Raw genomic sequence first — 11,420 nt, forward strand, 5'->3', positions numbered from 1 at the left:
AGGAGTGAGCCAGCCAGTCAGCCAGCCAGCCAATCAGGGATCTTGTCACCGCGTCTCCGTCCTCACAGGATAGCGAAACTGCTTTGATATGGGGACGGGAGTCACAGCTGTCACAGCCGATTCTCGCTCTTCTCATCGTGTAACGAACTGTCTCCAAGTGCGCAACTTGTTTTGCTACCAATGAGCGTTTTGCTACCAACGAGCGGGAGGCGTGTTAACACTGCGTTCACATTGTCCCCCGCGCCGCGGGGAAAGTCCCGAGCTGTGGGACTTTCTCCTCCAAAACCATAATGTGAACGCTCGCTGGGACTTGTCCCCTCGTCCCCGCGAATCAAGTCGGGTACGGGGACAAGATTTGGAGGGGAGAGTGACCTCGGGGCGAAATTGATAGCGTCCAGCTGTGGTCATCAAATGTGCGCATGCGCTATGCCTGGCAGAGCTCGCCCCAAGCCCCAATTGCCCCACAGCTCGGGGACGATGAGATACCAATGTGAACGGTCAGTCGTAAAAAAGATAAGATCTCTTGAGGCTGTCCCCGCGGCGCGGGGGACAATGTGAACGCGGGGTTAGACGGCACAGATTGGGGAAACTAAAAATCTATCGGGGACCCTATCCCTAAACCTAATCCTAATCCTAATCCTAACCCTAACCATCAAACCCTAACCCTCACCCTAACCCTAACCCTAACCCCAACCCTAACCCTAACCATAACCATAACCATAACCAAAAACCCTAACCCAACGTTTTTCCCATAGGTTTAACACGCGCCATGCCCCAATCTGTGCCGTCTTTAAAAAAAACGCGAGCGGGAGGCGGGCGCCGCTTTTTTTTTTCTATCTCTAGTCTAAATTTTGCAGGCCTTTTTTTTTTACGCATTTAATGTGCTCATATATGACATAGTGTATTCGTTTTTCAAATTTATGAAATTCTTCCGTCGAGATGTTTTCATTGCCAATGATTGACAAATTGCCCTTCATCGACGTAAATGAATAAGCACTGAATTAATCAGTGTTTTAGTAGTAGCCATGATAAAAATCATGGGCGTACATACTCGAGCAGGATTCGAACCTACGACCTCCTGATCGCCGGACAGGAGTCATCTCCACTAGACCACCGAGCTTTCGCCCGACAGCAAGTGTTGGTTCAAATCCTGCTCGAGTATGTACGCCCATGATTTTTATCATGGCTACTAATAAAACACTGATTGATTCAGTGCTTATTTATTTACGTCGATGTAGGACAATTTGTCTATCATTTGCAGTGTATGTTTGTTTGCTTCTTTCTTAATCGATGTTTTAAAAAATCGTCAGAAAAGTAAATCTTTACACATACCTCAACAGCGACATTTTCAGCCGACATTTGTAGACTAAAAAGTGTCAACAAACATATTATGCTAAGATTCACTCCCAAAGGATCGTCTTGTACAACATATACTTTACTACAATTTATTCTGTAGGGCGTACCCGGCGTTGTGACATACAAACAACTTAAAGGAGATCTGTAATCCAGCATACTTCTCCCAACCTAAAATATTTGATTTACCACACTTACTGCAATACACAAACACACCACTTTGGTTTGCAACTTTGGTACAGGTTATCAATGTGAAAGTAAATACATACTATGATCATGTGTAATTATACACTCGGAGATAATTACACCATCACCTAAAACGACTTACTCGCACACTCTTTGTTCTTGTTTTTACCAGACCCAAATTCTGGAATGATCTTCCCGCAGACTTAATCAAATGTTGCAATATGTCTACATTTAAACAGAAATTAAAATCAATGTTACTTAATGAATATAACTTGCCTGATTAGAACTTTTTAGTATGTTATCTGCAGTATCCTTACTCAATGTATGGCCGATCAACCTGCAGTGTATGACCGATTCACCTCAGGTTTATGCTCCCATTATGATTATAATCGCTACATCAGTATTTACATTTTGAACTCGTTATGAACTTGATTCTAGATATATGCTCGTATACCTGTGTATCTATATGCTATTTGTTCACTCAGCTCTTATTCTTCGGGTTTTTGTTTTTCCTTTTTTCTTTTCTTTTATTTCTTCTTTCCTTTGTACCTTGATATTTTAGCTTTCATATAGTTTCGTCATTACTTTGTATCCTATCTCCATTGATTGCATAGCAAACTTGCATTGGTATTTTTTCCTGAAACCTGCGTTTACAAGCTTTGCTTTTGCGGTTCCATCATATTTCACACGTTATAGAGAATTGTTTTATGTACATGCTGACACACTTTCTATTCATGACCCGATTTATATCATATTTTGTATCTTGCATGTTTGTATTCTTTTTGCGATGTATCTCGATGTCAAGTGAAATATGAAAATAAACGTGTTGGAACTGTTCACTGTTTCTCGAGTGTAAGACCAGAGCAGATTCAGTTATTTAATTCAATTCAATTCAATTCAATCCAATTCAATTCAATTCAATTAAAAATCAAAACACTAGAGAAATGAGATAATATTACATTTGGCAACAAACAAGAAAATGTTGTAGGACCCAGGCGCGCCGGAAGCAGTTTTGGATTGGGGGGGGCAAACATTGGAGGGGGCTCAAGATTAGACCATGCATATGTTACACAATATACACATGCACACACACACACACACACATACACACACACACACACACACACACACATACACACACACACACGCACACACATCTATCATATATATATATATATATATATATATATATATATATATATATATGTATGTAAAGTGGCGTACGGTGGGTCGAAACATGGGGGGAACCATAAAGTAATTTTGACGATCTGTATGCTTGTGCGTGTGTGCGTGAGCAATAATGGGACTACAATACATTACGGAATGTGATACATTCAACAACGCAGTCATTGAGGAACATTGTAAGTTTTCCTTATATGGATTATGGAATGACGGTGTGAAACGATCGACAAACTATATACTGTCAGCAACATAAGGTGAATGGCATAACAATAAAGTGCGAGCGAGCGAAGCGAGCGAGCTTGAAAATTTTGATATTCTACAGTTCCAAAACTGGGGTTTGTAGCTATATCTTTCACTTTGGAAATTAATGGGGCGGCGCATCGGGCGCAACTGCTGGCAATTACTGGCAGCAACATTAGGAGAATGGCACAACGATTGAATGCGAGCGAGCAAAGCGAGCGAGCTTGAGAATTTTGACATTTTACAGTCCAAAAACTCCCGTTTGTAGCTACATCTTTCGCTTTGGAAATTAAGGGGGGGGCATCGGGCGCAACTGCTGGCAATTACTGGCAGCAACGTTAGGAGAGTGGCATAACGATTCAATGCGAGCGAGCGAAGCGAGCGAGCTTGAAAATTTTGACATGTTACAGTCCAAAAACTCCCGTTTGTAACTATACCTTCCGCTTTGGAAATTAAGGGGGGGGGGCATCGGGCGCAACTGCTGGCAATTACTGGCAGCAACATTAGGAGAGTGGCATAACGATTCAATGCGAGCGAGCGAAGCTAGCGAGCTTGAACATTTTGACATTTTACAGTCCCAAAACTCCCGTTTGTAGCTATATTTATCTTTCGCTTTAGAAATTAAGGGGGGGGGGGGCATCGGGCGCAACTACTGGCAATTACTGTCAGCAACATTAGGAGAGTGGCATAACGATTCAATGCGAGCGAGCGAAGCGAGCGAGCTTGAAAATTTTGACATTCTAGAGTCCAACAACTGCCGTCGTAGCTATGTTTTTCGCTTTAGAAATTAAGGGGGAGGCGCACCGGGCTCAACTGCTGGATGCGAGCGAGCGAAGCGAGCGAGCTTGAAAAATTTTGACATTTTACAGTCCAAAAGCTGCCGTTTGTAGCCATATTTTTTCCCTTTTAGTCATATATATACATGTTTATTTTATTTTCTTTGTTTATTCATTTATTTTTATTATTATTAATATTTATTTTTTATTTATTATTATTATTTTTTTTTTTTGGGGGGGGCTTTTTGGGGGGGGCAAAAATGCGTTTTGCCCCCCCACTTTTTGGATTGGGGGGGCGGCCGCCCCCCCCTACCCCCCCCCCCCCCCCACTTCCGGCGCCTATGGTAGGACCTACCTGTTTGACATCGAGTTCAATAAGCTCAGTGCAGTATTTCTCAAGTATGGAGATTGCAGGGGAGATACAAATGACGCTCAAAGACGCCCCCCCCCCCCCCCGCACCAATATGTGCTGAAAAACATTTAAGACAGTTTCCATTATGAAATAATAGTTAGTACCAGGACAAAAATATGGCTCGAGTCCTTTTGAGAGACGATGATGTTTGAATCAACGGTCATTTTTCGGAAGTGGTATGTTGTAAATATTTTTTCTTTTATTCTTTAAGCGGATGTGAGACCTCATTGGACGAAATTAAGGTTCTTAAACATATGAAACATTTACTTGACATTTTCTTTGTCATCTTCTATGGAGGAAATAATTCCTGAGAACTTAATAATTATTCTTAACGAAAACCCTGAAGGCAGGATATCACTTACACATCGACGCAATTTCGAATCTACTGGCTTTAATACAAACATGATCTATGTTAATATGTAAAAAGTCAGGTGTTTCATGAAGCACCCTACTTTGCCTATAGTGACAGGACTTTGGACTGCGCTCTTTTCTCTATTCCATGTTTTAGGATCAATGGTATTAAAAAAACCCTAAAGGGGTTAGGTAGTGACAATCTGAAAATTGCCTTATTTCTCAAATTTCATTGCATTTGAAAGATAATGAAGATTGCGGCTAAAACTTGAGAAGTAATGCTCATAACGAAAATGAAGTGGATAATGGAATATCTACTGAGGAATGTTTATTGGAGTGTTCTTACCTTATAAGTAACTGAAGAAGGGAAGGGTTAATTGCATGCGCATTAAAGGGAAATTCAAACATGATGCCACTTCAAGGTCTCCTTTCCTTTACTATTCTCGGTGTTTGATGACAAACAAGCAATCGATAGTTTAGTGCCAATAATGAATTGGAAGGGACCTATGTAATGCAATGCAAAGGCATGATGATTTACGTTGATTTATTTACACTCTGATCATCACTATAAATGTGGGCAAGAGAATATGTAAATACGTGCGATATCTATTTTATGATTTTTTTTACTACAATTTTTCGTCAGAGTATACTTGGGATACGCCCACAAAGAACCTTCCAAACCAAGGTCCAGTCCATAATGCCAAATATCAACCACTGCTAAAGTATGAATAACGTTTTAAAACGGAAATGGAATTAATCTTCTCCTATATGTACTGAGAATATGATAACTTGCTTGTTTCTGTTTACTATCAATTGTGATCAAGAAGACAATGACAACATACAAGATGCATTCCAAAGTATTTTGTCAGTCTTATATACCTAGCAGTGGTGTCATTGTCAGAATCTTAGTTTGGGAGTTTGTTTGTTTGTTTGCTTGTTTTTGTAAGAGTATAATCCAAGTAATCCGAAGAAAAACACTTGTAAGTTACTAAGTATTATGAGGTGCATTGTGGATATTCTTTTGTTTGTGAAGATCAGGGTTTTATGAATCGACATAAGTCGACATAAACTTTTACATTGCATATATATACTTTTAAAGGGACTGTACAGTTCTGGTCGAGGTGAGGATTTAGCTTTTAAAGTTTTGCGAGATAATCAGACACCACACTATGAGATGTCAAAGAGAATGTAATTCTAAAGGGTATCAAAAGTTTATTTGATGAAAACTGGTTTTGAAATGGCTGATATATCCAAAAACAAGGTGAATAAAGAGATCCTAATGAAAGGCGTGGCCTGTCGCCTTTCATTATTGTCACGTTTTTGGATATCTCAGCCACTTGAAATTCAATTTTCATTAATTAAACATTTAATCCTTCTTATAATTATATGTTCTTCCATATTTCATAGGAGGTTTCTCATTATCTCACTCAGGAATGTTATAAACCTGAATCCCCACCTCAACCAGTACTGTACAGCCCCTTTAGACCATGATGACTTACTCTTTAATGTAAAGAATGTAAAGACCAGCTGATGTGATCAAAACGGAGATTATACCTAATTACCTCATATTTCAAACTCCGTGTTATAGGGTAAACTGAGACCTGTAAGACTCTGATATTCTATGTATTCTGTTCGTTTATAATCATGCAACATGATCTATTATTCAGTGTTTTGATAGTATAGAGCAATGATTACAAATATATATATATATATATATATATATATATATGGACAAACATACATACTGGCTGTTGGGTGACGCTCCGTTGTCTAGTGGATATTACGCCTGTTCAGCAATCTGGAGACCGTTCGTCCGAACCCAGCGCGAGTATACAAAATGTTTCCCCATGATTTGTAATCATTTCTACTGTTAAAACAATGAAAAACTGGTCCTTATTTTCGTCGATGAGGGCAATTTATCAATCAGTTGAAATAATCTGTGTTATAAAATGGGTTCAAGAATGTAGCCAATTGGAAGCGCTGAAATGAGTCACGTGTGCGTGCATTAATTTCTCACTAACATGCACGGCCTGACGTCACAATGTTTACACAGCAGTGTGCACTCAATCAGTTGTTAAAAGTGCGTCGCACGCTACTATACGCGCTGTCAATCCTGTAAACAACTTCTAGTTCGGGCTTGCTGCCGGCCGGCCTTTCTTGTGCATAACATGGCGTACGTATACTCTTATACGTACTGTGCGGGATTTCCGAGTGCGACATGCGTGACTCTTGAGCGAGTGCTACATGTAGCTGACTGGTATTGACCCACAAAGGTACGTGAAAAATGCTGTTAGTTTTCGACCCATTTTATAAAACGAATGATGCACAGGATAGAGTGCGTTAGTGATTGCGCCTCGTGCATGTTTGCACCATTGTCAATACTCTCGAGTGCGCCGCACCTTCACTAACGCACTCTATCCTGTGCATCATTTGTATAATATTGTCCATATGTCGCCCCCTTTTTGTTGTTGTTTAATTGTAGTAAATACCCTCTTTTTTAACTTCTGTTAAGCTCTCGTTTCTTTCTCCTGTTGTGAATGTTTTATCTTGCACTTTATCTTGCTATGGTGTTTTCTGCTGTAAACTGATGTCTGGACTCATTGAAAACTAGCCAAGTCTGATAGAGTTTGCTTTCATCCGTATTAAAAAAAAACAAAAAACAGAACAAAACAAAATAAAACAAAACAAAGCAAAACAAAAACATCCAGAAGACAAGGGTCGTGTTACGTCTATTTGATGATAAAACCATGCTTACTTTTAGGCAGAACACACCCCCTCGTGGAGATTGTTTTAAGGTCATTAAGATTTTAGCATTTCATCTCACTGTCTTCTAATGTGGCCTGACAATAGTATTCAGCAGTCTATAGATATTCGATTGGTTGATTTGCAGACCTTATTGGAAAAGCCAACGTGGTAATCTACATTACAGTGAATGACGTTCAGCGGAACACCCACTTTCCCATGTATCCATTTCGTGGATAAGCCTAATGATAGCACATGCTGAAAACACGAAGCACATAATTTCTTATTCTTAAAACATATCTGAATATGTCTTCTTTCTTTTCTGTGTGTTATCACGTAATGTGAGACTACATCAGATCAATCTGCACAAAGCTGTCGCAGAAATTCCTTTGAGAGCAGCGTTTGTTCATGAATCCGTAATGTGAACTATCCACCGTCTTATCGCCCAACCTAAATCCCAAACAACTGATCCTTCTTACCTAAAATATACCCATGAACCAGTACTTAGATACATTAAATTAGAGTCTGCAACAACATTACTGTGTAGTGACTGAAAGAAAAAGCCCCATATTTCAGAGATACACGGCATACAAAATTTGGCGGCCAGTGTCAATCAGTGAAGTTGTTGAAAGAAATGAACAGACCTAAAGTCTTATTCGTTTGTTTTTAGCGACTTTTACTTTTGAGGGAACTATGTTCTTCGTCTTTTGTATGATGATAACTCAAGAGAGAGGATTTTGAAGCATTTTACCACTGAAAAGGCTTTACTTTGAATAATTCATAATACGATTTGCTGATGTCTCTGAATATTTCATACTGTTTTCTGCAAGGTTATTCTAAGATTTTTGTGTGTGTGTTCGGTGTATATAGAAACATGGTTCCACAAACTGAGAGTTTGTGATCTTATCCACTAAGCCATTATAGCTCCTCTCAAATTAAACTTCTAAAAAGTCCTGACCGTTTTTTTTTTTTAACTGTCGAATGTATAATCTGGAAAACCACCAAAGAAAAAAAGCATGAACTATTCAAATCAAATCCTGCCCACCAAAATGTCGAAAGCCGTACTATTCACAAGGTGTTTTCCATTGGCGGATGCCGTAATTCCAGCTCTTATTGGTGTATAAGTGGGGTAAGAATTAGAGCAAACTCTTTCAGCGGTGAGAATTAAGTGAAGTGGACTATTTAGGCAATAGATTGCCCAAAATTCCCAGATAACGCCATGAGTCAATTAACCTATGAGATAACTGCCTCGAATATCCGTTTTATTGCACCCATGAACTCAGGGTTATTCAGAATGCATGTCAATGATATTGTTAGCTTTAGCGTCAAAAACCTCTTAGTGTGTGCTGTAATGTGTAAATAGAGATACACCAAGGCAGAGACATTGCGTGAGAGAGAAAATAAACAGACGGAAGGGGAGAGGAAGGCGAGCCTCAAAAATGACTGAACTTAATATTCTACTTTCATGAAGTTAGAAAATAAATCAAGGGAGATCATCAAAACATTGACTGCTCTGGGCCACGACATTACGATTACTATATATACATGTATACTTGCATTTGATTCTAGATAATATGATTTCATTAAATTCCACGTGACCTCTGCATTTTTAAAACTACATAACTCGTAAAGTAATTTTACACCAATTGTAGTTTTCAAAAATACAAAGCGCAGGCATGAACTTTGGTGCGGCATGAGACCTAATAGCATACTCAGTAAATTGATTTATTTCAGAGAACATCAATGTCATCATATTTCAAAGCGAAATTGGGTAACCTGTTTAATGTGTGACTTCCCTCATTTTAATCAATTCAAGTCGAAAACGCATCTAGGGGAGCGTGTCAAAACGGCCTACCTTCGAAGGGGTGACATTCTCCCCCCCCCCAAAAAAAAAGGTTCTTTAATCCGAAAATGAAATAAGGTTTGTCATTTCGAGACACACAACTTCCTTTTACATATATATTTACGTTCGTTATTCCGAAAGTGAAATAGGGTTCGTTATTCAGAATATTTCAGGCTTTATTCCAAAGACCCGTTCTTAACGGTTCGACGTGCGATTTAACGAACCGCCAACATTACGTACATTATTTCGTATTCGGAATTGATACGAAACCTTCGAAATAACGGAATTCGAAATTACTTCAACTTATTTCATTTTCGGACTTTCGGAGTATCGAATCTTATTTCATGACGAATTTTATCCCTTTCGAGGCACGCCTGATTAACTCATTCCAACGAATTTTTGTGAAGCCTATTGAGCATTCTTAAGAATAAAAAATGGGATATGTACATACCGTGTGGCATTTCAGTTATTTTCAAATAACTCAACATTTTCAAAGATTCAAGATTCAAATTTATTTTCACTTCCATCAAATTAACAAAGAACTTATGTACAATGTATATGCACATGATATTTTTGATAATTGCAGAATGTGATTTAACAGAGTACATATGAAGCTGAATAGCAGATGAAAAAAAAACCCACAATTTTATCTTTTTTTAATATATACAAAAGGCGTATTATAAGTTAATTATAAGGACGGGGATAGAAATGGAGGGTCCCACTAAGAAGGAAGGAATAGACACATTGGTATATACGGAACAATAACAGAAGCATGTAAGGAGGACTTGTGTTTAAAAAAAAATAAATTCATAATTGTTTGACGTTCAAAGAAATGACGACTTGACTGAGATGGTAAAACGAATCTAACTTGGTTGAATGTTGTAAGATTTCAATAAAAACAATTTTAATTCCATCAATATGAAAATATTTTTCCAGTTAATGATATCATTAAATATTGAATATCAAACCTAATTTTTCCATCAAATTACTCGGCGGTTTCGCTCCTATATTACCCGTCATAAAAGAAACTCTATGTTAGTTAATCGTTAATCAAAAGATTCAAAATTTGAATACTTTCATGCACTTACTGGTATCCTTCAAACTTAATAATGCTTACCATTTAGCTGTACATCGACGTAAATGTAAAGCGTCAGTTGATATCTACAATCGTGAACCAATTTCATTTCATTTTAAAATAATATCATATCCTGTACAGCAGATTAGTTGCAAAGCATAGACCACAGCTTAATTATAGGTTAAACAGGTGAATGATATCTTACTACACAGTGATAAGTATCGATGCACGAAGAAGTGCCACGTCATTTGGCGTATACAATACAAATCATAACTCCAGCTCATAATTCAAATATATGGATTTGACATGCAAAAATAAACTCATAAAATTAATTTAATTTACAATGAACTCCACTCAATAACAACTCAAGAAATCACTTTCAAACGTCAATAACAAAGACACAAAACAAATCGCGTGAGCTACATCCATGAATGAATGTACAAGTGTATAGAGGTATTATAGAGTACAACAGTTACATTTCAGCCATTGTATCAATAGCATTCTTTTTTTTTTGAATGAGCTTATTCAATTTGGCCAAGAAGTCCCAGAAACAAAATAATGTTGTTTTGAAAATTTCATAATGTATAATACAAACTTCTCATTCATCTGAGCCTCAATTAGTCATACAGTGTACAGCGTCTTAAGTCACAGAATTTCAAGACTCCTGTGAGTTATACCTGGACTTTAAATTGGCAGATCCTCTTGAAGAATACAAGAAATCGATAAGTTAACAAGAATTCATACTTCACGACACAGTGCATAGTTGTTGATGGAAGCTAAGGGTGACTCTAAATTATTCTCTCTTATATTCCACTAGCCATTAGCCAACAGTTTTGACATTAAAAATACATAATGATGTGTAACTCATCTCTGTTCGAATTTAGGTATCTTAGGTTTGATTGCCCATTTTTGTAGAATAATGTGGAACCAAGTGACAAGAGTTTGATATGGGAATGTAGTGACATAAGTAAAAAGTTAAGCAACTATGATAGTATCAAGGATATAGCATATAACAAGGATATATATGTATAGCAGTTTGACTGTTTGTATTTAACTTACACAAAATTTCAGGAATTACGTAATTCATCTTGGTTAAGAGGATATACATCAGTACTATCACCACAAAATAACATGTCATTAAATAACTCCACACAATATTGATGAAATAATATCACGCACCTGATTATAGGCTACACATAGTTGTTTTTTTTAAGCAGAAATAACAATGATTTCCCCTTTTCACAAAATGGTGCCACAGTC

The sequence above is a fragment of the Diadema antillarum genome, unplaced genomic scaffold, assembly GCF_040938485.1.
Source record: "Diadema antillarum isolate AM-2024a unplaced genomic scaffold, OU_Dant_1.0 scf00000012, whole genome shotgun sequence".
In the NCBI taxonomy this organism is placed as follows: domain Eukaryota; kingdom Metazoa; phylum Echinodermata; class Echinoidea; order Diadematoida; family Diadematidae; genus Diadema; species Diadema antillarum.